At 41.9% G+C, this 8,758-nt stretch overlaps 1 long non-coding RNA gene across 1 annotated transcript; it reads right to left on the bottom strand.

The window, feature by feature from the left end:
* Window positions 1-499: 499 nt before the first annotated feature.
* Window positions 500-4,382, bottom strand: LOC132403548 (uncharacterized). The gene is made up of 3 exons (XR_009515291.1): window positions 3,851-4,382; window positions 3,061-3,274; window positions 500-1,966 (listed from the first exon to the last, which is right to left on the bottom strand). It is a non-coding gene; the product is annotated as an uncharacterized LOC132403548 (long non-coding RNA).
* Window positions 4,383-8,758: the final 4,376 nt, after the last annotated feature.

Raw genomic sequence — 8,758 nt, 5'->3', positions numbered from 1 at the left:
GACATATGGAGTGGTAGCAAATTAAAGAGTTTGTCGTTGAAAATTTTATTTGGATATAGGAAGCAAGTGACCGCCAGTTTTAGGCTTGTCAATTCACTACTATGTGACCAAAAAGTACTTCCCTGAGCTTAAACAATGGATTGCAGATCACACAAATATACCCATCCCCAATAATGGCATTGGGTAACACTTGGATGATAATCTGACCACAAATTGCAAAATACAATTTCACGAATGTGCTGACATTTACTTTGAGATTCAGTTGAAGATCTCCAGAGGCTCATTTGTTCTCTTTTAGTTTACTCCAGATCTGGTTCAAAAAATTATGAAATTGAATAAGAGAGAACTTGTAAACAAGACTGGGTTCAGAGCTGATGTGGCAACAGACTCATGACTAATATATTAAAAAAGTATTGTTTTTCTGCCTTCATGTCACACAAGGGCCTTCAGCTGCAGATTAAGATCTGCATGTTTGAACACTGCAGAGTGTACAAGTACTGGTAACTGGCAGCTGTTGTCTTATTCTTCCTGGTCCCAGCTGTACAAAGGTATAGTTCTCTGTCTCACTACATTCTCTTCATAGTTGACAGAAAACATTTCCATGCCAATTGGCATGAATGAGGAAATTAAAGCATGTAACAACATGATTTTTTAAAAAATCAGATCGCAGAAATCTGGGGCCTGACCACTGAATTCCCCTCAACACTTCAGCAGGAGGATAATGAAGCTGCTCAGCTCTGCACAAAGTTTCAACCCAGTCTCGTAACAGACTTTACAGAATGGCCAGGTTGCAACTTCGAAGCATTTTGTGCAGAGCAGACTCTGATATGAACCCCTTCGCTTTCACCCTTGGCTGTTCGAAGCATCTTTGACTTCTGCAGCCTAACACCGCGAAGTGGTCAGCTATGGGTGATCTCTCGTTGAACTCACCACTGAGTCCGTGGGTTGTTCCGAATTTAGATACACTACTTGCCCAGTCTTTTGTTTTGTGTCACTAATTACAAACAATAACCCCATTCATTTGACGTAAGATGAGTTTAATTAGTTTTCTTTACTTTTATACTTTTGCGTGGTAATGCAGTAGTTAGCATAATGCTTTACAGTACAGATCTGGGTTCAATTGGTGGGGGCTAGGGTTCAGTCAGGGGAGTACTAGCGGCATTGCTTGCAGAGCAGCAAGGACCTATTCTGCTCTCTATCCCAATTAATCAATCAATCAGCCAATAAATAAATATCGTATTTCTAATCAACTCACAGTAGTTAAAAATTGCCTTAAAATTTGCTTTAAACCTTTTATGAATTCAAGAGATTCTTCAGTAGCTGGAAATCCTGAGTCCCAAATGCTTTTGAACACTCTTAAGTTTAAGTCTTTCAAACTGTTTTATAAATTTCTCATAAAATCAAAAATATGTTAAAGCAGTGAAAATCCCATTGACAGTGAGCTGTTAAAAGCCATTATGATGGGCCTGGAGCTTTGGGGTCCCCCCATCTGGGGCTTGGTTGCCACTCAGAGCACACTTCACACGGTGGAAGGAGGGTAGTGTGGGAGGGGTCCAAAGCATAGGAAAATGCACTGCCATTGGTGGGGCAGGCGGAGAGTACAGAGAATGGATATTGCTGTATTTTGGGCTCATTGTTTCAAGAAGGCATTGCTCTCAGGTCCTGCATTCTGGGCATTCTGGGCATTCAGAGAAGCCTGAGCCTGCTTTGATGTGGCTTGTCAATGACAAGCACTTTAAAGATTGCTCTTAAAACAAAGGACGCAGAACAACTCTGCACAGTTATCCTTTCGGCCCACAACAGAATGCCCGCCTTTTATCCAACTCCAAGATTACAAGCGTTCTTGCTTTATCTTCAGAGATTGAGGCCACAGTCATTTTCACGGGCATAAGGGTCCTTCTTCAGTTGAGATTTCTTCCATTTCACACCACGGTCAAGCCGCTCACAATAAAAGCACCTGCAACTGCTGCAGGGAAACAAAAACCTGAATGATTTCCCAAGCTCAGGATATTCCAATAAACCAGAGTTTAAAGTAAATTTATTATCAAAGTACATACACGTCACCATATACAACTCTGACATTCATTTCCTTGTGGGCATACTCAATAAGTCTATCATAGAATAATAACCATAACAGAATCGATGAAAGACCGCTCCAACTTGGGTGCTCAACCTGTGTGCAAAAGACGATAAACTTTGCAAGTACAAAAAGAAAGAAATAATAATAATAATAAATAAACAAACAGACAGACAGACAAACAATGAATATTAAGAAGATGAGATGAAGAGTTCTTGAAAGTGACTGCATGGGGACCCCCACCTGGTTGTAGGGGGTCCCTGATGATGGTTCTTGCTTTCCCGTGACAACGCTCTGTGTGGAGGTGCTCAACAGTGGAGACGGCTTTACCCATCATGGACTGGGTTGTATCCACTGCTTTCTGTCGGATTTTCTGTTCAAGGGCATTTCCAAACTGGACTGCGATGCAGCCGGTCAATACAGTCTACCATACATGTACAGAAGTTAATCAGGGTTTTCTACATAATGCTGAATCTTTGCAAACTCTTAAGGGTGTCGAGTCACTGCCATGCTTTCTTCATAATCGCACTCATTTGCTGGGTCCCAGACAGATCCTCCAAAATGATAACACCAAGGAATTTAAAGTTGCTGACCTTCTCCACCTCTGACTCTCCAATGAGGACTGGCTCATGGACCTCTAGTTTCCTTCTCCTGAAGCAAATTAGTGAGGTGGAAGAATTAGTGCACAGCATTGACCTACAATCAGCAAAATGGTAGTTTTTAGATTGCTGGTTATCAGCTAAATCTTAGCTAGGTCAATGCTGGGAACTTCCCTGCACCATGGGCTCAGTCTCCTTCACTTGAGAGAACAAATGGAGCCTTGGTCTGATGTTTCATACAAAGACCAGACCTGCTAGATTTTGGTCTAAGGTTTTGTACTCAATGAGAAAATAGAGAGATTTCCTTCTGACCCACCTGCCAGAATACAGACACGCTATTCATTTGTGTCAGACACAGTTGGTTATCAGAGACTCAATATTTACCTTTCAGGACTTCTTTTTCCTTCCCTTTCCACCCTGTATCATTGGGTACTGACTACTTGCTTCCATTGTGCTTTCAGCAGCCATGGGTTAGACCAGATGTCCTGGATGGTCAGCACCATCTCTTCCTCTGACCAAAATACTGGATTTCTCCTCGGTACTGCTCCTCGAGGTATCGTGGACATACTCCACACGTTTCTCTTTCCTTCTCTAAATCCTATTGAAAAGGAGGCAGAGTATTTTGTCAGTAACCATCCCTACTCCAATCAGTCTGCAACTTAAAACTAATCTGTTTTTTTTAGCTTTCCCAGACGCAACAAAGGATCCCTGAGAAAAATGCCGCCTGACCTGTTGACTGTTCCCAGCTTTCACTGTAGTTATCCCTCACCTCATCTCACTGCAAGCACTGGATCCAGTTTACCTAGTAACACTTGGCTCCATCTACAAGCCAAATCCATCTTCCTCAGCAGCAATCTGCACTCCTCCATCAATCATCCACAAACATCCCCAAGTCATTCTATCAAGCACTCTGAAACCTGGGTATGTTCCCTCTCTTTTTTAGACCTCAGGTTTCAGTCTTTTGCAATCTTATGGTGTACCACCGGCTGGATAAGATTGAGTTACCTATTTCTTTACTTATAATGCAATGCTCCCATTAATGAAATATCATGTTTGTTAATGTTTCCACATTGGTGACTCTGCCCTACCATCTCTTTGAAGAACTTTTTATGCAAGCATCCACCTCTCTAAACAGCTTCTCAAGATCTGTCACCTTGATGGAACTTAAGGTCACCTGTCCTGATGTCACCTGTCCTGTGGCCAAGCATCAGATGGCTTTGCATAACACTCTGGTGACAAGAGCTAATCATGTTACCCCGCTGAAGGTCTTAGGTAAATGCAAGCTGTTCCCACTTGAAGGATCTTGGACTTGTGACAGAAGAAAGAATTATTACTCTTTTGCAAAGGGTAAACTCAATCATTCAGAGCAACACACACACAATGCTGGAGGAACTCAGCAAGTCAGGCAGCATCTACGAAAAAGAGTAAACGGACAATGTTTTGGGCTGAGTCCCTTCTTCGGGACTGAAAAGGAAGGGGAGAAGGTGGGGGGAGGGGAGAAAGAAGTACAAGATGGCAGGTGATAGGTGAATCCGGGAGAGAGGGAGAGATGAAGAAAAGAGCTGGGAAGTTAATTGGTGAAAGAAATAAAAGGCTGGAGAAGGAGGAATCTGATAGGAGAGGACAGAAGACCATGAAAGGAAAGGAAGGAGGAGGAGTACCAGAGGGAGATGATAGGCAGGTAAGGAGATAAGGTGAGAGAGGGAAACAGGATTAGAGAATGGTGAGGGAGAGGAGGGGTGGAGAAAATCTGCAGATGTTCTATTAATTGTGAAACACAATCATTTATCCATATTGGTACACCCAGCAATGTTTAACCCATCCATGTAATCAAATCCTGAAGTTCAGTGGTGAATTGGCCAGTGGAATTTTGTAATACCATTGGGCAATTTTATTTGAGACTTTAACCTACTGTTTTGACTTTGCCTCCTTTTTGATTGGCTACTCCTCTGTGCTGTGTAAATGAATTTTAAAATGAACTTTCAATAGAAATTACTAACTTCTATATCATCCTTTCAAACAAATTAATTGTATAGACATGAGGCTAGAAATTTCATTTAATTCAAATTATTGATATTGAGCCTAATGTTGGTATTAATGGTGTGTAGCTAATGATATTATTGGGAGTGCTGATAAACATAGACTTCCTGTCTGTTATTTTTCTGTCAAAGGAAATTCTCCTGAACGCAGTCTGGTTCAGCGTTTTGCAGGGCTTAAGACATCTGTGAAAGAAATAAAGTAGCTGTTGCCAGGAGCAGAGCTCTTTCAGAGGGGCTGCTCTTATTTCCAAAGTTGACAGGTCACCAGTCCTTACGCAGAAGTGGGAATACGACCAGGGTTGGATTCTGTCGCTTGCAGTCTTCAGTGAAAGGAAAGCCATCTGCGTTCTGTTAGAAACATCACGTTTGCTGTGCTGTTGGGGATTGGATCCAATCTCCCACTCGGTAATATGCAGAGGAGGGACGGCAGACTTGAACTGCTGAACCAAAATGAAAAGGCCGCAAAAGATCCAACCCATCCTGGCTGACTCCATCTCTGCTTCATCTCCTCTGTTTTATTGGATCTTCCAAACCATTTCCAGCTCCAGGCATGACATTTTTAGTCTGTCCTCTCCCTTCCACCCTCCATCAACATTTCATCTTTCCAGACTCGTATCTTAACACACATCAGGCTTTGGCTCTCTCTTACCCCGGAACTGCTTGACCTAAACACTAGTCAACAACACCTCAGTTTTAAAATTCTCCTTGTTTACTAAGCCCTGCCTTGTCTCCCCTGTCCCTCTCACAAAAAAAAACAGAAAATGCTGGAACCAGGATGTGGGGAGCACACGTTGCCCAGGCGCAGGGATGCCTTGACAAGATAAGGAAGCCAGAGCATGAAAGGACTTGGAAACAAGGGCAGGCTCTTAAAACTGCAAGGTTACTTAACTGAGAGCTGGGTAAGTATGACTGGATCAAATAGGTCACAAGGCAGTGTCTCTATTATTGCCACATTAGGAAAGTAACCCAATGAGGGAAAGTGATGCTAGAGGATGGTTCAAATCAAGGTGGAGACATTGAAAGTGTTATGTATGTATGGAGTAAGAACAACAGCGGAATAGCATGATTAAACATTCTTACTGGGCCATATTAGTAACAGTATGCCCTGGGCAACTTACAGTGTGAAAGCTATGAACCAGGCCTGCTGAGGTGAAAACATTCACACTTAAAAGCCCGCGCCAAAAAGAGAGATCCCTCCCCATGTAGGAGGCTCAATCAATTCACCGCGCTCTCACACTCGATCTGGTACGACGCGGAAAGAAACCAACAGTACAGGAAACTGCTTCAAGCCAGCATTCTCACCCTCCCTTGTTCATTACCACACACTCCTGTTATTATCTGCTTGTGCTGGCTCATCGTAACATCTAATCGGTGTGACTGACTTTCCTCATTTGACCAGGTTCAGCTCGGCGGCTGCTGCTCAATATCTAGTCTCGCCTGGGGCTCCTGATGTTGCCTCAGGTGCCTAATAACCTCCTAATTGTGGTTTGCAGTTGATCTTGAGGTTTTGTTGCTTCTCCTCCTTCAAAAGCAAATTTGCTATTTGAGAAACAAAATGGTTGAATTAATTGGAACTACACTCCTTGGATATCAGAAGAATGAGGGTTCTTGTTGAAACACATAAGGTCTAAACAAGTTAGCCAGGATTGGTGTTGAGATGTTTCTACCATTGAGAGGATTGCCAATGAGGGAATTTGGTTAGTAGATCAAGCAGTGGTCATTTGAAACTGAGATATGTTGGAACTTCTCCTCGAAGATGGTGAATCTCTGGAAAACTCCACTCTGGCAGGGTCAGGAGGTTAGATTATTTGGAACATTTAAAGAGGAAGTAGACATAATTTTCAAAGTCTGAGAATCGTGGGCGACGGAGAGTAGCCACAGAGTAGGAGATAAGCTCTGAGGCAGAGTAGCCATTGTCGAGAATGAACGATGGAACGGGCGTTGGGGGGGGGGGGGGCTGTTATTGGTATACTCCCACTCCATCTCTTCTCAACTTTTCATGTTCTTTGTTTTGTAAATAATTCCCATGCAATGACTGATTATAATGAAAGTGCTCTGTGAAACACGAAGTTTAATTCATTAGAGTGCAAGACTTAAATGAGGTGTGACTTATGGAGGGTCTGACTAATAGTTTACACAAAGTACACTGCAGATGCTGTGGTTAACTCAACATGTACAAACAAGCTGGAGGAACTCAGCAGGTCGGGCAGCATCCGTTGAAACGAGCAGTCAACGTCTCAGGCCGAGACCCTTCGTCAGGACTGAAGAAGGAGGGGGCAGGGGCCCTTTAAAGAAGGTGGGAGGCCACCCTCAGAAAGTGGAAATCCACCCTCGCCCACCTTCTTTATAAGGCCCCTGCCCCGTACTTCTTCAGTCCTGATGAAGGGTCTCAGCCTGAGACGTTGACTGCTCATTTCAACGGATGCTGCCTGACCTGCTGCGTTCCTCTGACTAACAGTTTAATTGTCTTGGGAAGGAGTTGATAGGAAATGTAATTTGCATCTATATCCACAGGGGGCTCCACACTCTCATGTATTAAAAGGCAGTCACATGATTTTATGTACAATGTTATTGGCAACTGAAGGGGTTCCATATTATAATTTATTTAAACATAGAAACCGTTCACTGGGTGCACATATAATAATTCAGGCAGTGGCATCACTCCAAGGATTGTGGTTTACCACTGCAATTGACTCCAGTTGAGTGCATAGCCTGTATGATTCAGAATTCTATCAGATACCTAGTGAATTCACAGAAGCTCACACATTTCCATCATCTATAGCTGTACCGGTATTTTGCTTCTGGTACAGCGATTATTAATATAAAAAATGTTCTGTAAAGATTTTAACTCTGTAGTTGTGCAATGTTGCTGATACGGGTAAGCAGGAAAAAGACAGCGCTGAAAATATTTATCAACCTTGTAACATCATGCTCCCAACTCACATCTGATAAAGCATTTGGTTTTATTCTGTCTGTTAAGATAATTTACGAAACTGGATTACATGCTTACATTCATCGCAGAAACAAAGGCTCTCTATCTCACCAGATGTGATAATCCTTCACTTTCACAACGCCTTTCTGGACCCAATGCCAAAATAATACTTATGCTGTCTGTGACTCCGGGGCCTAGTATGAATGTAAATGAGTTGGCTTGGCATAATGGTAGCATTCTCATTGAAGAAGCAAGTCATGGGGTCAAGCCCCCATTGCAAGGCTGAACCCATGATCTAGACTGGCACATCAGTGTCCAGCAATTAATCACTGTTGTTCTTCCCGGTAGAATTTCTGTTGCCTTTAATATCTTATAGTGCTTTACTGACCACATCTGAATGGAATATTGTTGGTTGGGTTTTACTGTGAAGCAACATTAGATTTGTATCCCTGATTTTGGAAATTCAATCAAATGCACCATTCCCAAGTTTATTGAAATCTTACATTACCGAGACATATTTAAGTTTTGCCTTTATTGTTTTCCAATATATTCACTTTAAATTTGTCATTTGATCAGTGAATGTGTTATAGAATCTGATTGCAATTATAGAATCTGGAAAAGTGTTCAAAATTTATCAGCAGGCACCCAACCTGATTATAGCCAGGAATGAAACTGATAAACTATCACACAATATTCTAAAGCAACTGGTTAATTAATTAAGTAGCCATCAACAGTCAAGACTGCTTTCTCAACAAATGAAGATAAAGTAATAGACCAAAGCTTGGGCCTTATTTGACTTTGCATCTTTTATGATTCTTGATTTGCCATTATTTAACGGTTTGTAAAGAGTTTTAGCATGCTAATTTACCATTTTGCAGTATGGCTCAGTTACTTCTTTGACAGAGTTTGCATTAGCAGTAAAGTGATGCATCTAAGAAACTATATTCAGTGAGGAGAATTAATTGTAATAGAATTAGATTAAGGCAGTAATAGAAATGGAGGAGTCAGTCAGTTCAGTTTTGAGAGGGATTGAAAAATGAAAAAGAGTGGATTTAACACTTAAATGGCTGGAAATAGTAGAGAGCTTTCACTTTTAGATCTTCAAATTCAT

This window comes from Hypanus sabinus, chromosome 13 (genome assembly GCF_030144855.1).
Source record: "Hypanus sabinus isolate sHypSab1 chromosome 13, sHypSab1.hap1, whole genome shotgun sequence".
In the NCBI taxonomy this organism is placed as follows: Eukaryota; Metazoa; Chordata; class Chondrichthyes; order Myliobatiformes; family Dasyatidae; genus Hypanus; species Hypanus sabinus.
Note: the sequence above shows the minus strand (reverse complement) of the source record. Positions and strands in the feature narration are given on the sequence as shown.